The sequence below is a fragment of the Manacus vitellinus genome, unplaced genomic scaffold (assembly GCF_001715985.3).
Source record: "Manacus vitellinus isolate BGI_N305 unplaced genomic scaffold, ASM171598v3 scaffold_2_pilon, whole genome shotgun sequence".
Taxonomy (NCBI): Eukaryota; Metazoa; Chordata; class Aves; order Passeriformes; family Pipridae; genus Manacus; species Manacus vitellinus.
In genome coordinates this window covers 21,069,302-21,084,572 of record NW_021940208.1, presented here as the reverse complement: position 1 = coordinate 21,084,572, position 15,271 = coordinate 21,069,302, and positions in this window count along the sequence as shown.

The following is a 15,271-nucleotide window of genomic DNA, read 5'->3' as shown; positions in this document are numbered from 1 at the left end:
TGTAGCACAAAAAAATAATATATTCATATTAATTTATGCTCTTATGCTGTTATTTCAAGGTAGAACATAAATAAATATAAATATTTTCTCTTTATTATCATTTAAAAAAATTGAATTTGGAAACTTCATATTTCAAATTAATTTCCTGTGTCTAGGAAAAATAGCTGCAGTACATCTCTTGGGGATTGATGCAATCTGTGTCTTATTTCACTTTTGCAAGTCTGAAAATATATATATGTTATGTATGTATGTTATATCTCCAGAGCATTATAAGCAAGGAAAATTGATAACGAATTTCTGAAATATACAGGGAAGGTATCACTGTTACACTGCCACTGTAGACATCTAAGTTTCTTTATAAAGAATTATCTAAGGGATTTTAAAAATATAATTTTTTTCTTGTTGTTAAGGTTAAATTTTTTCAACCTGTTACCAGCAGCAAGGCTGTTTACACACCACAACTCTCTATAGGCACATTCAATTTTTGCTTTCTTATTACACTCCATGTTACTACCCTGGCTGAATCACTGCCACCCACTAGATATAGCCAAAATGTTAGCAACTGTGGTGAAGAGAAGGAAAAAGAACTAACTTGCTATACAAAGCTTTATGCTGTGATGTTTTATAAAGCTGACACTGTCAGTCAATGCCCATCAGGATTGCGTGTGCAAAGCCCAGGGCTTACTATTGATTTAATTAACTGGAGTTGAGATAAAGTTCAGTTATGCAGTGCAATAATTTGCAGGATGTTAACAGGGTTTCACGGTATGTATTGTGAGACAGGAAAAACACAGAACTGTATGGATGGGACACAGCCCTGGGACCAGTGACTGACAGACTAACAGAAAAAACTCCATATGTATCAAACACCTGGGCAACATGCTCTGTGTTACTGATATCTGAGATACAAAAGTTGTAAAACATATGCAGGGGAGTCGGTTCTGATTTCTCTTTCCATTACCAGGTAGCAACACAGATCAAGAAACTAATCAGATCGACATTCACTGTATGATTATCAGAGGAATAATACTTTTTAATATAAGTGAATTTAAAAGAATATAATGCTCATTTTTAAAAGAACACAATGTAATATCACCAGTGACACAAAGACCCATCTGTTAGGCTATATAGGTAACTTTTAAAATCTAATTTTGTTATTTGTTCCCTTGCAGGTTTTTATTACATTTGATTCACACTGGGAAAATGAATGTATGTGACAAGATTAAAAATAAGTTTGTTTTTAACTACAAGCAATTAACAAGTTCTCTTTTCCACCTTCAGCATGTACCAGTCATTTTATTTGTATATACGTGTTGTATAGATGTGGTTATGGGTCTGCACTTTATACATATTACTAAAATAGTAACAGTGTTGCACAATATCTGCTTCTTTTAACTTAAACTTTGTCTCAAAAATCTCTCTTCTGTTTGCAGATTTGTTGAAATAAGTGTCTCTTAAATCTTGAAATATGTGGCTCTTGTGGACTAATAACTAGAACTATTAATCAGAAATATTTATGTGAATTTAGTTCTCTCATTTTACATGATAGCTGCTTTAAAAAGACTTGGTGAATCGGTCTTAGATACCAGTGTTTCAAAGTTCTGCTTTGTAGGGAAAAAGCTCCTTTTTCCTTCTAGGAAGCTGGTTGCAGAGTTTTCCTTGCTTCAGACCTCTCTTTGCCACGTTATTGTTGACAATATCATAGGTCTGCCACGATCCAACAATCAATCCAACCTGCTCTCATCTCTGTATCTGATAGCACTATTCCCATCCTCAGTGACAACCATCAGCCAACGTTTGTTTTCCATGTATAATTGCAGGGGGCTCAGTGGATCATAAAAAGGCCAAAAGGAAGTTTTACATAAACATAGACATAGACACAGATACAGACACATGCATGTAACTACAGACACAGATGGTATGTATACACACTTAAACACACACGTATTTCTTTATGTATGTATATGTCTCTATATATGTGTATTTATATATATATGTATATAATAAAAGACTAGATCTATCACATGAAATCAGTGCAATATACTAAGCAATGTAAGAATTAGTAAAGAAACTTATTTTGAAAATAGGTCAAGTGGAGGAAAACATTTTGGAAGTATAAAAATGCTGTTGTCTCAGAAGATTAAAATATTTCTTTTTTTCCTCAAAATTTTAGGAGTCATTTGTCTTAAAGTAGTAAGCTGAAGAAGCACTCTATGTTTTATTCAATAATGTTGGTAAAGAATAGTACATCTTGTTTCACATGAGGTAACTGATTACGTAATTATTCAGATGCTAACAACCTTCATTAATGCATAATAAAATTTATACAACTGTTATGCAATTTTGCTGTACGTTGATTCAATGTGTTTTTAAATATCACAAATGACCTCTTCATTAACTCTCTGTAAGTGTCTGAGACTTAGCTAAAACATCCCAAAATCAGGTGGCTCTGGTATCTGGAAAACATACATGGAACAACTGTTCTGAGAGGGTCAAGAGTAAGATACTATGATGATAAATAATAAGAATATGGTGATAGGTAATTTGGGGCAGATGCAGCAGAGTCCCTTTTGGATGGTAACAGACAGTTTGTACAGAAATGTGGCTTGTCTGTCAATTTATTTTGCATTCCTTTAATGGAAAAACTCTTAAATATTACAGGACAAAACCAAAGAAATTTCCCAGATAAAGCAATCAAGTAAAACTCCTTGGCATAGAGTGAAGGCTGAACACAGGTCACAACTTTCAGAAGAATGAGCTTTAAAGTTACTGAGGAGGAAATGAGATCTTTACACAAGTGAAGTAACAAAATTAAGATGACCTTTAAAAACAATAAGAGTTAAACATTGCATGGTTTAACAATGATCAACCAAATGACCTTCGTTATGACCAGATACACCTTTTTGATAAGGATGTGGTGAAAGAGCAGGGCCCCCTGGTGGTCTAGTGGTTAGGATGCAGTGCTCTCATCACCGCAGCCTGGGTTCGATTCCTGGTCAGGGGACTCCCCCGGGCAGATGGAGCTCGTCAGCCCTGTAAGGCCATCCATCTAAGAGAAGGTCACTCTAAACAAACCTACGTCCTGAGGACCTCGCTGCCACCGTCCAAGCTCGCTCGGCCCCGGCAGATGAACCTTAGGATTAAAGGGTGGGCTCAGTTCAGCGCACACTGTGTCTCACCTAAAAAATCCACTGCGCAGGCTCGAAGGGTAAAGACCTTTCCCAAATCTTCGTTCGCGAAGACTGGCCATGATGATGAGGTGAAAGAGTAGAAAGAGCACAGGTTCTTTTTCTTACATTCTTTCCTCAAGCATCTGCAGCTGGTCACTGTTGGAGACAGGATACTGCTTTACAAGAACATTTATTCTTCCCCATGAGGATATTCTTGTTTTGTGGCACATTCTTCTTTTTTGGGTTTTTCCCCAGACATTTTAAAGTACAATTTCTTTGAATTAAATAATTTTCCTGAATAAATATGGCCTAGGTAAAGGCTATTCCCTGGTAGTATTTGGGAAGGCTTACAAATTAAAATAGGTATTTCAGAAAACGATGCTAAGCAAGATTTTACTTTCATCATTTGCCTGTAGAATATAACAACAGCAGCCAAAAACCTTCTTCTTTCGTGTATATCTAGTGATTTTGTCAGTGTTTAATTTTATATTACACATCTAAACTACTCTATGCTCATGCTTCATAGTTTTACTTGAGGATATGTTTGGCTTCAAAAAGAAATATCTATATAAATTTTTCATAATTCACTATGTGCTTGAGACCACTTATGCAGAGTGACCAGTGTAAAAGTAGTTTGAATTACTTTAATAAACAATATGCCTTAGCTTTTCACAGGTACTGGCTCTATTGCTTGTTGCTGCTACTTTCAGTGGCAGCAAAGAGTTACCAGTAGATGTTACATTTATTGGACCAACTAGCACTCATTAAAAAGTTTTGACACTTTTAGCAATGCAGTACATAGAACATGATTCATTTATTTCACATTGCTTAGCAAATCTATTTTTCTTTTTGGTTTCGTTTTCATCTTTGTTCTACATCCATTATCAAGAAAAACCTGTCACATAAGCTTCTTGTCTTTGTGGAATGTCAAGATTCTTCACAAACTCAGTAAAAATACAGTAAAATAAAATAAATAAAAAGCACCTATCCTTTCTTTTGTTTTTACAGATTTCTGACAATATTTTTTGACGTTGGTTTTTCTATCACACTTGGATATGACACAGACATAAAACTGTTCTCATTCTTCTGTTTTTTTCCTTGCTTCCAACCTTGTGCTAGGAGAGAAAGAAAGACTAGTAAAACAAGTATTGAAATTATAAAATGGCCCAAATCAAATTAATATTGTTCTGAGATAATTTTCACATTAGGAAGTTAGTTGAATAACAAAAGACTGGGAAATAAAATGTGTATTATGTATCCAGAGTACAAAGGGAGAGATAAAAGTCCTTAAAGATAAAATGAGAATGGAAAAGTACATAAATAAGAAATGGTCAAAACACTAGAAAAATTGAATACACACAGGAGAGGTGTAAATATATAAAAGGATGCTAAGATGTCCATACACAAAAGGGTACAAAGACATAAAATACCTTATTCAAAATACAGTAAATGAAGAGGTGAGAGCACTAGTATGCATGCAAGCAGAGATGAAGGAAGCAGAAGAGAATCAAATGGAAAATATCCAGTTGCAAATAGAAAAAAAAAAAAAAGAGAAAACAAGCATAAATAAAAGTGTAAAAAGAGTAATCACCAACCAAAAAAATAGTATGACAAGAGTAGTATAGAAAACATAGAGATTACAAAGAGTAGAGTAGCAATAGTGTATTTTATGCTGAATTCTATTTACTATAAAAAGTTTGTTACACTCTTACTAGGTTGAGTGAATTTTTCCGTTGCTTCATTGCGTGCTATTAACTTTTGTTGTCCTGTTTTCTCTCTCAACAGCTTCTTAAGATGCAATATTGTATGATTACATTCACTATTGGACTCGTAGGTCAAATACAATTTTATTTTTTTTCTGCTCAAACCCTGAGAAAACACAGTCAAATTATAGAAAGATTTTACATTTTCTTAGTAGTTTGTTTTTCCATCAAAGTAAAATGTACAGTCTAAGAAAAAAATTTGTTTCGTACATCCATAACACGTCTACCAATATTAATAAAATAATTTTTAATAGTCTCTGATCTGCTATTAATCTATTTCTGAAATACAATACATTAACGACATTATATGTCTATAGGATTAGGAGTTATTCTATAAGCAGTGTAAACATAATAGTATGTTTTCCATGGTAGTATATTACTTCCAAATATAATATAATTATATAATGTATAATAGTCCCTTTCATACTCTGTGCAGTGCTGATCCCTCCTTCTCAACAAGGATGTATTAGAAAGGGAAAAAATTCACAGAAGGGTGTGAAAAATGACCAGTTGTATGGAATAGATTCCTTAAACTGAACTTCAAATTATGGCTGTTCATTCTGGAAAATGGGCGACTGGAGAGACTATGACATACATCTACAAAGTGTAGCATGAAAACGTGGAGAGGAATCAGCTTTCTACTCTTTATTTCTGCAGTGGAACCAGGGATTATCAGTTAAAACAGGTATTTAACTGCTACAAGTTTGGTTGGATTTTTTCGTTGCTGTTGTTTAGCGTGTTTATTTGTTGGTCTGTTTGTCTTCCAAAAAATATGTATTTTTGCTGATAGTGTCAGGATTAGTGAGAGAAGCTGAGGAAAGCTGTGGCTGTTAAAGCTGAGATGGATACAAATGAAGGTTGGACCAGTTCATAAGAGAAATCCTCTGAAAGTTACTGATTGCATAAGCCACCTCATTCTCATGCAATCTGTGAGTACAAATTGCTGAAAATTAAAGGAATATTCAATGGACGTATCAGTCTTATTCTTATTTTCCATAGTCATCTGCTTTGGGCAGCTTCTGGGGAAAAAAAGATACTGATTTAGCTGAACTTTTTAAAAATTCCTAATGCAATGCCTTTTATGTTCTTATTGCTGAGCTTTGTATACATCGATGATTTGCATCCTCTAAATTCCATCACTCCAGCCTTATCACTCCAGCAATAATTTGGTGTTCCCTCATCCCTATACAGTTTACAACACAACTGTATCACTCCAGCTTCCTCAGGCTAATCTCTACTGCATCTCTTATTTTCTTACTGTCTGCCATTGTTTTGACTCCTAGCAGCATACACTATAGCCACAGTAATGTTATAGATGCTTGTGTAGTACAGCATGTTTGTTTGCCAAAGGACACAATTTTGACAAAGAAAACACTTCAAATGGCCATCATTTAACAAATAAATGATTACTGCCTGGTTTAATTGTTAGACAAATAACTTGCCCTCTGAATCAGACTATTGAAGGTGAAATGACTGCATATATCCTAAGAGTTTCTATTTTGATATTTTTAACTGAAATGTATGTCTTTCCATACAAGAGCTATGTGTGAACAAAAAGTATTTTACTAAAGAAAAAGCCTCATTGAAAATACATCAACCCGCTCTATTCTAACCAGACAGATGTAGTGCAGGGTTGGCTGCACTGTGACAACAGAGGAGCTGAATGTAGTACAAGACAGGATGAAAGCCCCTCAGACTGACAACCTATGCTTTAGCACATGGTAAAATGTGGTTCAGTACTTGGTTCAATGTTATTGACTGGGTGTTTCAGGAGACAAAAAAATATATGTATGTGTATGCTCATCTGTTGTGGTTTAACCCCTGCCAACAACTAAGCACCACACAGACATTCACTCACTTCCCCCCAATCCAGAAGGATGAGGAGAAAAGAACTGGAAGTGGTAAACTTAGAAAACTCAAGGGTTGAGATAAGAACAGTTTAAAAATATTATAATAGTAATAATAGTAATAGTAGTGTAATAATATAATAAGTATAATAATAATTTGTAGTGGAAAGGAAAATAAGAAAGAGAAATAAAACTCAAAAAAGAAAAGTAATCCAAATGAAAACAACTGCTCACCACCAACTCACTGATGCCCAGCCACCTAATTTTCCCAATTTACAGTGTAAATATTTACATCTGAGCTGGTGTGCTGGTTTAAAAGTTAACCAGCAGGGGGAATGAACCCAACTCAAAGGAGAGATTATAAGTCAGAATAACAATTTATTAAAATAATACAGTAAGCACAATAATACAAACAAACAATTGGTCTCAACCCACAAAAACCCAAATGTGTAACCCAGTACCCTGGGGCCTGAACAAAGTGGTGTTCCTTGGGCCCTGTTTGAGTCCAAAGTAAAGGGAGAGGGGAAGAACCTGCTGGTGGGAGAGCTGCTGCAGTCTGGGCAGAACTGGTGATCGCAGTCCAGTGGTGGTCTAAGTCTGGTTGAGAGCGATGAGATGCAGCCGTCCTCTGGATCCCACGAGTGGGTTGAAAAATGTTCCAAAACTCCAAGATTATATATCCTCCAGTTCAGGCAGGAATGTTCAGTGCTCCCCTCAGGGCGGGGAGTTTCACAAAGGGTGTGAGGACAGAAACATCCTCCTATCTCACAGGCCTCTTAACACCTAGTTTATAGCCTGAGGAGTCAGGCTCTATGGGCAGAAGGTGCGAATAGTCTATTGACAACAATAGTCTAGTTTCTGGGAAATGACATGGAAGGCTATAGAATACAGTTTTGGGTTACACCCCCCATGCTCTATGGGCAGAGGGTGCGAATAGTCTATTGACAACAATAGTCTAGTTTCTGGGAAATGACATGGAAGGCTATAGAATACAGTTTTGGGTTACACCCACCATGCTCTATGGGCAGAGGGTGCGAATAGTCTATTGACAACAATAGTCTAGTTTCTGGGAAATGACATGGAAGGCTATAGAATACAGTTTTGGGTTACACCCACCATGATGAACTGATCTCAGCTGTCCTAACTAGGACAGCTGGTCACACTAGATATGTGACTGGTCAACATAGAAAAATGGGTACTTCTGGGGTAAAATTCTTAGCATCCTGAAGGAACCTAAAACAATCCAGACTAATAGTGCACTTAGAGGTACGCTTTTGTTGCCACTGTGCATGGAAGAAATCTATTTTGATTAGCTCAGACAGAGGGATCCATGGTACGAACATTTAAGTTAGGTGATACCAACTCAACTCCTATGAAATGGACCAGAAATATAAGATTTCTGTGTGCTCACTAGCTCAAAATGAGAATAAGAAAGATTGGTTAATTTCAATTTCTTTTAGATATCTCCAGTCACTGGAAGAGAAGTTGTAGGATTCTGAGCAGTTTTGGAAACTCAGTCTTTCCAGTAAATAAATTAGGTTTGTAAACAGTCCTGTTTTCATGATTTATCTTATCTAATGTAAATAGTTTACAGTAATATATGTGAGAACAGCAGGTATGAGTAGGCTGGTGCGAAATTTGGGTCTAGAATGAGGACTGTCTTTTTTAATGAGGGGCAGTTGAGAGCTACCGTATGCTCCTAACTTTCAAATTAGTAGAGCCATCTGTTAAACAAGTTGTTTGGGATTCTTTTTCTTTTCATTTTATTTCATTTCTTTTATAACTAAATTTAATTATTAAACAATGATACTAGTACTAAGTTCTTCATCTGGAATTTTCAAAGTTTTTAAAATTATATTCATCAGGTTTTGACAAAGTTATAGAACTTCTTGAAAAATGTTAAGATCATAAAATGCTGTCCCTAAGAGTTCAGTTCATTAGCTATTATTTGTGGTCTTTCATGTTATACAAACTGTGAAAACCTGCAGATCCCAGCTTTGCTGGAAGCCGCATTATTCATATATTTATGTTTGAAACCTATAAAAAGCCTCAAATACATTTGTTTTCCTGGTAGAGTGTCAGGTCTAAGAGAGAGGTAAAGAGCATACATGGAGGAAATTCATATTTCCAAAACTCAGGGCTCTATTATTCTTGAAATTCAATTATTTTCTACACAAAATAAGTCTGTGTAAATATTTAAAATAAATAAAATAAAACAAAAACCCAACCAAACAAAAAAACGCAATGAAAATAAAATCCAGCACACAGTAAATAATTTTTATTTTATAAATAGAATTGAGTTATCCCAGAATTTTATGCATTTTACTTTTGGTAAAACTTAAGTAGTTTGGGTTATTTTAGAAGTGTGTAACTGTTTAGAACTTTTTGTCCATCAGTGGAGGTATAGCTTGTCTTAGACATGTTAAGAACTTCATCCTTTCCATTTTTGCATGTTTTTGTTACATTGAAGTTGGTTACAGAAACTTGATTATAACTATTTCATGCAGCTTCACTTCCCTCCCTTCTTTACGCGTCTTTTTCCTAGTGCAAAATATCTATAAACCATTTTCTTTTTCCCTTTTTTTTTTAATTTTCTTTTAATATTTCTCTACATATTCAGTGAATGTTAGGCTACATTTGCATACTATGCCTGAACTGTTACAATTCTCCTCACTTTGCTCATCTTCTATCCTCCTCTGTTTGGTTCTGCCACAGCTAGGCTGTCCTTCTGTTAAAAAATCTGAGTTCCTCACGCCCTCTGATGAATATGATCAAGTCAGTACCCTAATAGAAAAATATTACCAGTTCGCTGTTGATTATTTTTTTTTCGCCATTGACTGGGTAGCTTCTCTGAAGTTTGAACAAGATGACTGAATTCCGTGATAGCACAAATGAAAATCAGAGCTGACTTGAGCAAGATACTGAGAGTTTGCAGCAGGCAAGGAAAAGTAAAGAGAAAATGAAGAATCTCTCTTCACTTCAAAAGTAGGCTCAAAAAAGCAACTTGATATTGCATCCTTCAGTTGTCCCCAGCACAGCAACTTCTCTCCGCTGCATATTCAGTTTAAACAGAAAGTTTGCAACTGCATTTGCTTAAGAGAAATCAATAACCAATTAGTAGCACCAATTATAGGCAAATAATGTAAGAGAATGTCTATATATTACTTACTGCTAATTGCAAGATAAACACGGTGAGCTCCAGATTTTCAGTTGCTGAAGTTTTCTCTCTGTCATCTCTAGTTGGTGTATGTGGCTACAGTGAATTTGATTCATAGTTCAACCTTACCTCTGTGCCTGGTAAAATCGTGGAACAGATCCTTCTGGAAGATTTGTCAAGAAATATGAACAACAGTGACATAATTAGAGGCAACCAACACGCCTTCACCATGGGGAAATCATGCCTTACTACTCTGGTGGCACTTCTGTGATGGAGTGATTGCTTTGGTGGACAAGAGAAGACCACGGATATCATCTATTTGACTTCTGTAAGGCCTTTGGCAAGGTCCCACACAACATGTTACTAAGCTGGAGAGAGATGGATTTGGTGGATGGACTGTTCAGTGGATAAGCAATTGGCTGGATGGCTGCATTTGAAGTGCTGCATAGCTCTATGTCCAAATAGAGATCAGTAATGAGTGGTGTCCCTCAGGGTTCTGTACTAGAACAGATTATGTTCAATGTATTACTAGTGATATAGTGTGGATGATACCAGACTGAGTGATGCAGTTATGTGTTAGAAGGAAGGGATGCTGTAAGACTACAGCCCCAGGAGCTGCTGGCTCACGGGCTTGGCTAGGAGATTTACTTTAATATATAGATATAGGATTCTTTAATACCTCGTGATAGCATCAAGAGAATAAGCCACAAGCTTTTTCCAAAGGGATTTCTTTATTAATTTAGAGGAGCAAATAAGGGAACTTGTCCCATCACTGGAGGTGTCCGAAGTCAGGTTGAACAGCCTTATACAATGAAAGCTGCCCCTGCCATGGTGAGAGGTTGGAACTAGATGATCTTTAAAGTTTCTTTCAAGTCAAAACTTTCTATGATTCTATCATTCTATCATTCTATGATTCTTTGATTTTGTAAGTAAGGAATCTTTGGATGGCAATTCCCACTAATATTTAGATAAATGGTTTAGGACATGAATGACTTTAGACACATTCTTTACCCTGTCAATATCAAATATATAAAAATTCATGTGTTACTATGAATCCATTTTGCTCTTCATATGGATATTAGTATTTTTTCTTTCAGTTTCCTTCTCTATAATATCCAGAGAAAGAAGGAGGCTTTTTTTCCTGTCACCTTACCATAACAGAAATGTTTCTCTGACATTTAAAGAAATTTCTCAAAAGTTTTCAGTCTATGTTATTTAATATTGCAATTAGGCATTCAAGAATATTTATTTGAAAAGTAATAAATATGGTGAAAATCTAACAATTTTCCTGTACTACTCTCTTGTTGCTTAGATTCAAAGTTAAGACTGTTTTTTAATTTCCTCAAAAGAAGAAGAAAAAAATAAATTAGTTTCTAGGTTGAAGATTCCAGGAGATTTATGGAGTTTTATCTGGCTAGTTGCCATGGAGGTTAATTACTATTGAGATAAGCCCTAAGGATTATAAAGTTTCAATGCTCAGAAAAAGTGCCATTCTTTGTTATATAAGGAGTAAGTTCCCAAACCACTCTGACGTCCTTGTTAGGAACAGCATAAGGAGCAGGAACAAGCTGGGATGGCTGCAGTTTTTTTACTTCTTTTTCCCTAGTGATGTTTCAGGTGAAATGCCCCTATTACATTCATAATCTTTATACCCTTCCCCTGGGGGATGGGAGGAAATAATGTGGTGCCTCTTCTCTTGGTTATGAAGCCCTTCTTTTGTTACTGTAGTTAAATATTCTCTTTGATTTGTAGCTATATTTAACTCCAGTATTTTCTGAGCCATCAGCAAAAGTGTTCAAAATATCAACTAGAAGAAATGATAATATGAACAGTGAAGATGCTTTGATTTTTTTCTGCACTGGGTCACATAATTTAGAAAGAGGTGTTAAAAATGAGGTTATAATTCTTGTTAAAATATAAACATTGAAAACATAAAAAGGTATTCTTCTCTTTGATCTGTATTAGGAAAAAGGGGGTAAATTTTTATCAGCTTCAATGGATTTTATTTTCACTGTGGAGAATTTAACATAGCTGTAAATTTGGTTCAGTTGAATAGCATGTTTTCCAATCAACCATAGAGTATGTTATGTACTTAAATTTAATAAGCAAAAAGGCAGAAAAGATTTAAGGTTCCTCAGTCTCTCCACAGGGAAGATGTTGTGCTATCCTTCTAATCCCTGAGGAAAAAATATTTTTTAGATATATTTTTCAGACCCTAACAGTATCCTTAAGCTCTAGGCATTTTTTTAGTTACTATAAGACTGGAATAAAGTAATACAAAACCAAACCCATTGGAAACTTGATTAAAATAAAGTGCATACTAAAGAAGTATTATGAACCATATTCAGCTGATACACCTGCAAGAAATTTGTAGCTATATTTGCATCAACTATTTATCTTTTTGTGAAAAAATTTGAAATGGGTTCATTTATTTTCTAAAGAAAACAAGGATTAAAAGTAACTTTGACTCCCTTGGTGTTTTATAAATAATTTATATGAAATGAATATTTTTATAACATTTTATTTAACACCAAAAACTTTAACTTAACATTTTGCTTTCTTGGGACCATTGCCTGTTCTATAGAACTACTAATAATTATAGGAAACATATTCTTTTTAATTCTTAATCATTTTACCACTTAGCCAATTAAACACTCTGTCACTTTTAAGAAGACTAATAATATCTGATTTAGGAGTGAGATTCAGCTTGTCTCCCCAGCTTTTCAGACTAGTATTTAGACTATGTGATTTGATTGGTTTGGGGGCTGTAAAATTTCACCACACACACACACACACACACATAGCAGTTCAGTGCTATTTGAAATATGACATATTGGCTAACCTCCAGTTCCACTGCAAAATTTCACAGGTAGTCCGTAAGTCTTGTGTAACATCATCCAATCTCATGGGTGTTTGACTGTCTAAGGACTATCAAAGGGCCATAGATACCATGAATTAAGTTCAAGATCTCTGTGCAGAGTAAAGGAAATTTAGACATCAACCTCAATGCAGATACCAGCATTTAGACACCTAATTAAGTGATTTTCCTTGCTCATAAATTGTCAATACTTTAATTTCACATTGAATCCCATTCAGGTCTTAATTCAGTTGATGAAATATGGGCATCTGGTAAAGTCTGAAAAACTCAAGTATACCTGAGATATCCCCAGAAGACTGGTAGAAGTGGCATAGAGGACTTAAAGAAGACTTTTAATCAGCAGCTTTGGCAGAACAGATATACTGGAGCAGTTTAAATATCATTATTAGTAGATTCTTTTTTGATATAAACAAAAATATTTAGTTTGGTTTGTGTAACAAAGCCATTAACTTAGGCTAACAGATATAGCACATTACATTGCAGCAGACTTGCACCACCCAGAAGCATCAGCCAGACACTTTGCAACTCAGGCAGAAGAGAGTGGCCCATATGTAGGCAATTGGATTGAGCCCAGGGTGTTGACAATGCTTATGTTTAAGCTCATCATCCTAAATTCCATTTATAGCTAATGGAAAAAGAGTGTCACTCGGGGCATAACTGATCTGACCTAATTTAGATGTACTCATTAAAGGTCATACTCCAGGGACCCCTGTGAGTCAATGAGGGACTGAAAATCGCAATAGAATAACTGTGAAAGCATTTTAAAGAATTTTGGCAACTGCCTGTGCACTGATTCCTCACATTGAAAGTGATGACCATATTAGTTAACTTAAGCTGGGTAAAGTTAGTAGAGAGACATGAGTTATGATAAGCTCTAGAAGAAGCAGCTGTTGAGTGTGTGTGCACAGCAAGGTCTGACTGCTACTATTTAGGAAAAAAAATGGAATAGGTTACCCTGTAGGACTCCTGTTGTCTGAGGATAGGTTGAGCAGACTCACTAAAAAGAGATCTGGCAGCAATCCCTTTTTTTTCTGTCTGTGACATGAAGTCTTTACCACAAACAGTATGACAGAAAGAATATTGAAGTTGATATATTCAGGGCAGTAAAGATTAGAGTAAGAAAGATTTCCATTAAGAAGGAAATAGCTACAACTGTGAGGTTAAATATGACTGATGTAACAGAAGCTAGAGACTTGGGAGAAGAATAACCATTGAAATATGTGAGGAAAGCCAGATATGTTTGGCAACTGATATTGAAAATCTAGGCAGGCAATACTTCATTTGGCAGATTTGAGTATGTTTCATGTTTAATTCTTCTGATGTTCTGCACTGGTTTTGTTAGTCTGAGTTGGAAAAACCTAACAGTGGGGTATGATAAAGAAAGTCAGGCAGAGGTTGTAAACCAACGCAGGGTCAAGCTCTGAATCTGCAGACATTAAGGACAAATTGAGGGCTACTAATTCTCAAGAATTCATATCTAACCTCTGTACAATTACTGAAAGCAAAGCTGGTGAGTCTTGGTAGAGGACTTGTAAACCACTGCTTCTCTGTCATGAAAGAGCTTTTGACAAAACTAATGAATTAAAGCAGTTGGTCTGTGTGAACTTAAGTCTAGCTGTTGTTTCAGGCCAAAAGCTCTGTAAATGCCTGTTTAGACAAACACACACACAGGTGTATATATGTGTATAAAAGAAAGCTATGAATAACAAAAACAAATTCTGATAAAAAAGCTTGAGGTATATAAAAAGAAACTTTTTAAGGTTCAAAACAAGGGGTGTATAAATTATGCTGTTGAAATCTGAATAGAATATTCCATTAGGAAACTACCTGTTTGGATATTGAACAAAAAATTTTGTGTTACCTAGTCATAAGCAACTTTATAAACTCTGTGACTATAACCACAATTCTTAATTTTAGAATGAGATCTAAGGAATACAGAATAACAGAATCATAGAATATTCTGCATTAGAGGGGACCTACAAGCATCATCGAGTCCCTTTCTACAAAATTAACTGCTGCTTTTTAAAGAGCTGGTCCAGAGGCAAAGTTAAGATAAAGACAGTATGACCTTTTATGAGACTTAGCTAGACAGTTTTTATGATGTTTGCTATAGAGACAGTACAGGTAAACCATTGAAACAGTAGCTTCCAGTTAACTCCTAGTCAAAGTCTGAAGAAGTGCCACATCTATCAGGTTATGGTGGCATGTATAGATTATAAGCCTGAAGGTAGCAAACGGAAAGAGCGGGTCAGATCTCAAAGTATGGAAAACTGTCTCTGTTTAAGTATAACTGCTTTTTACTATCAAAAATCAACAAACTTTAGTCCAAAAAGTTGATACTTACTAGTGTACCCAATTGTCTTAAAAAATATATTATATTTATTACTAAACCTTCTTTACTCAATAAAATATCAACAGCAATTTTAATTGTGTTGCCTGCTGGTAAAGGAAGGTGA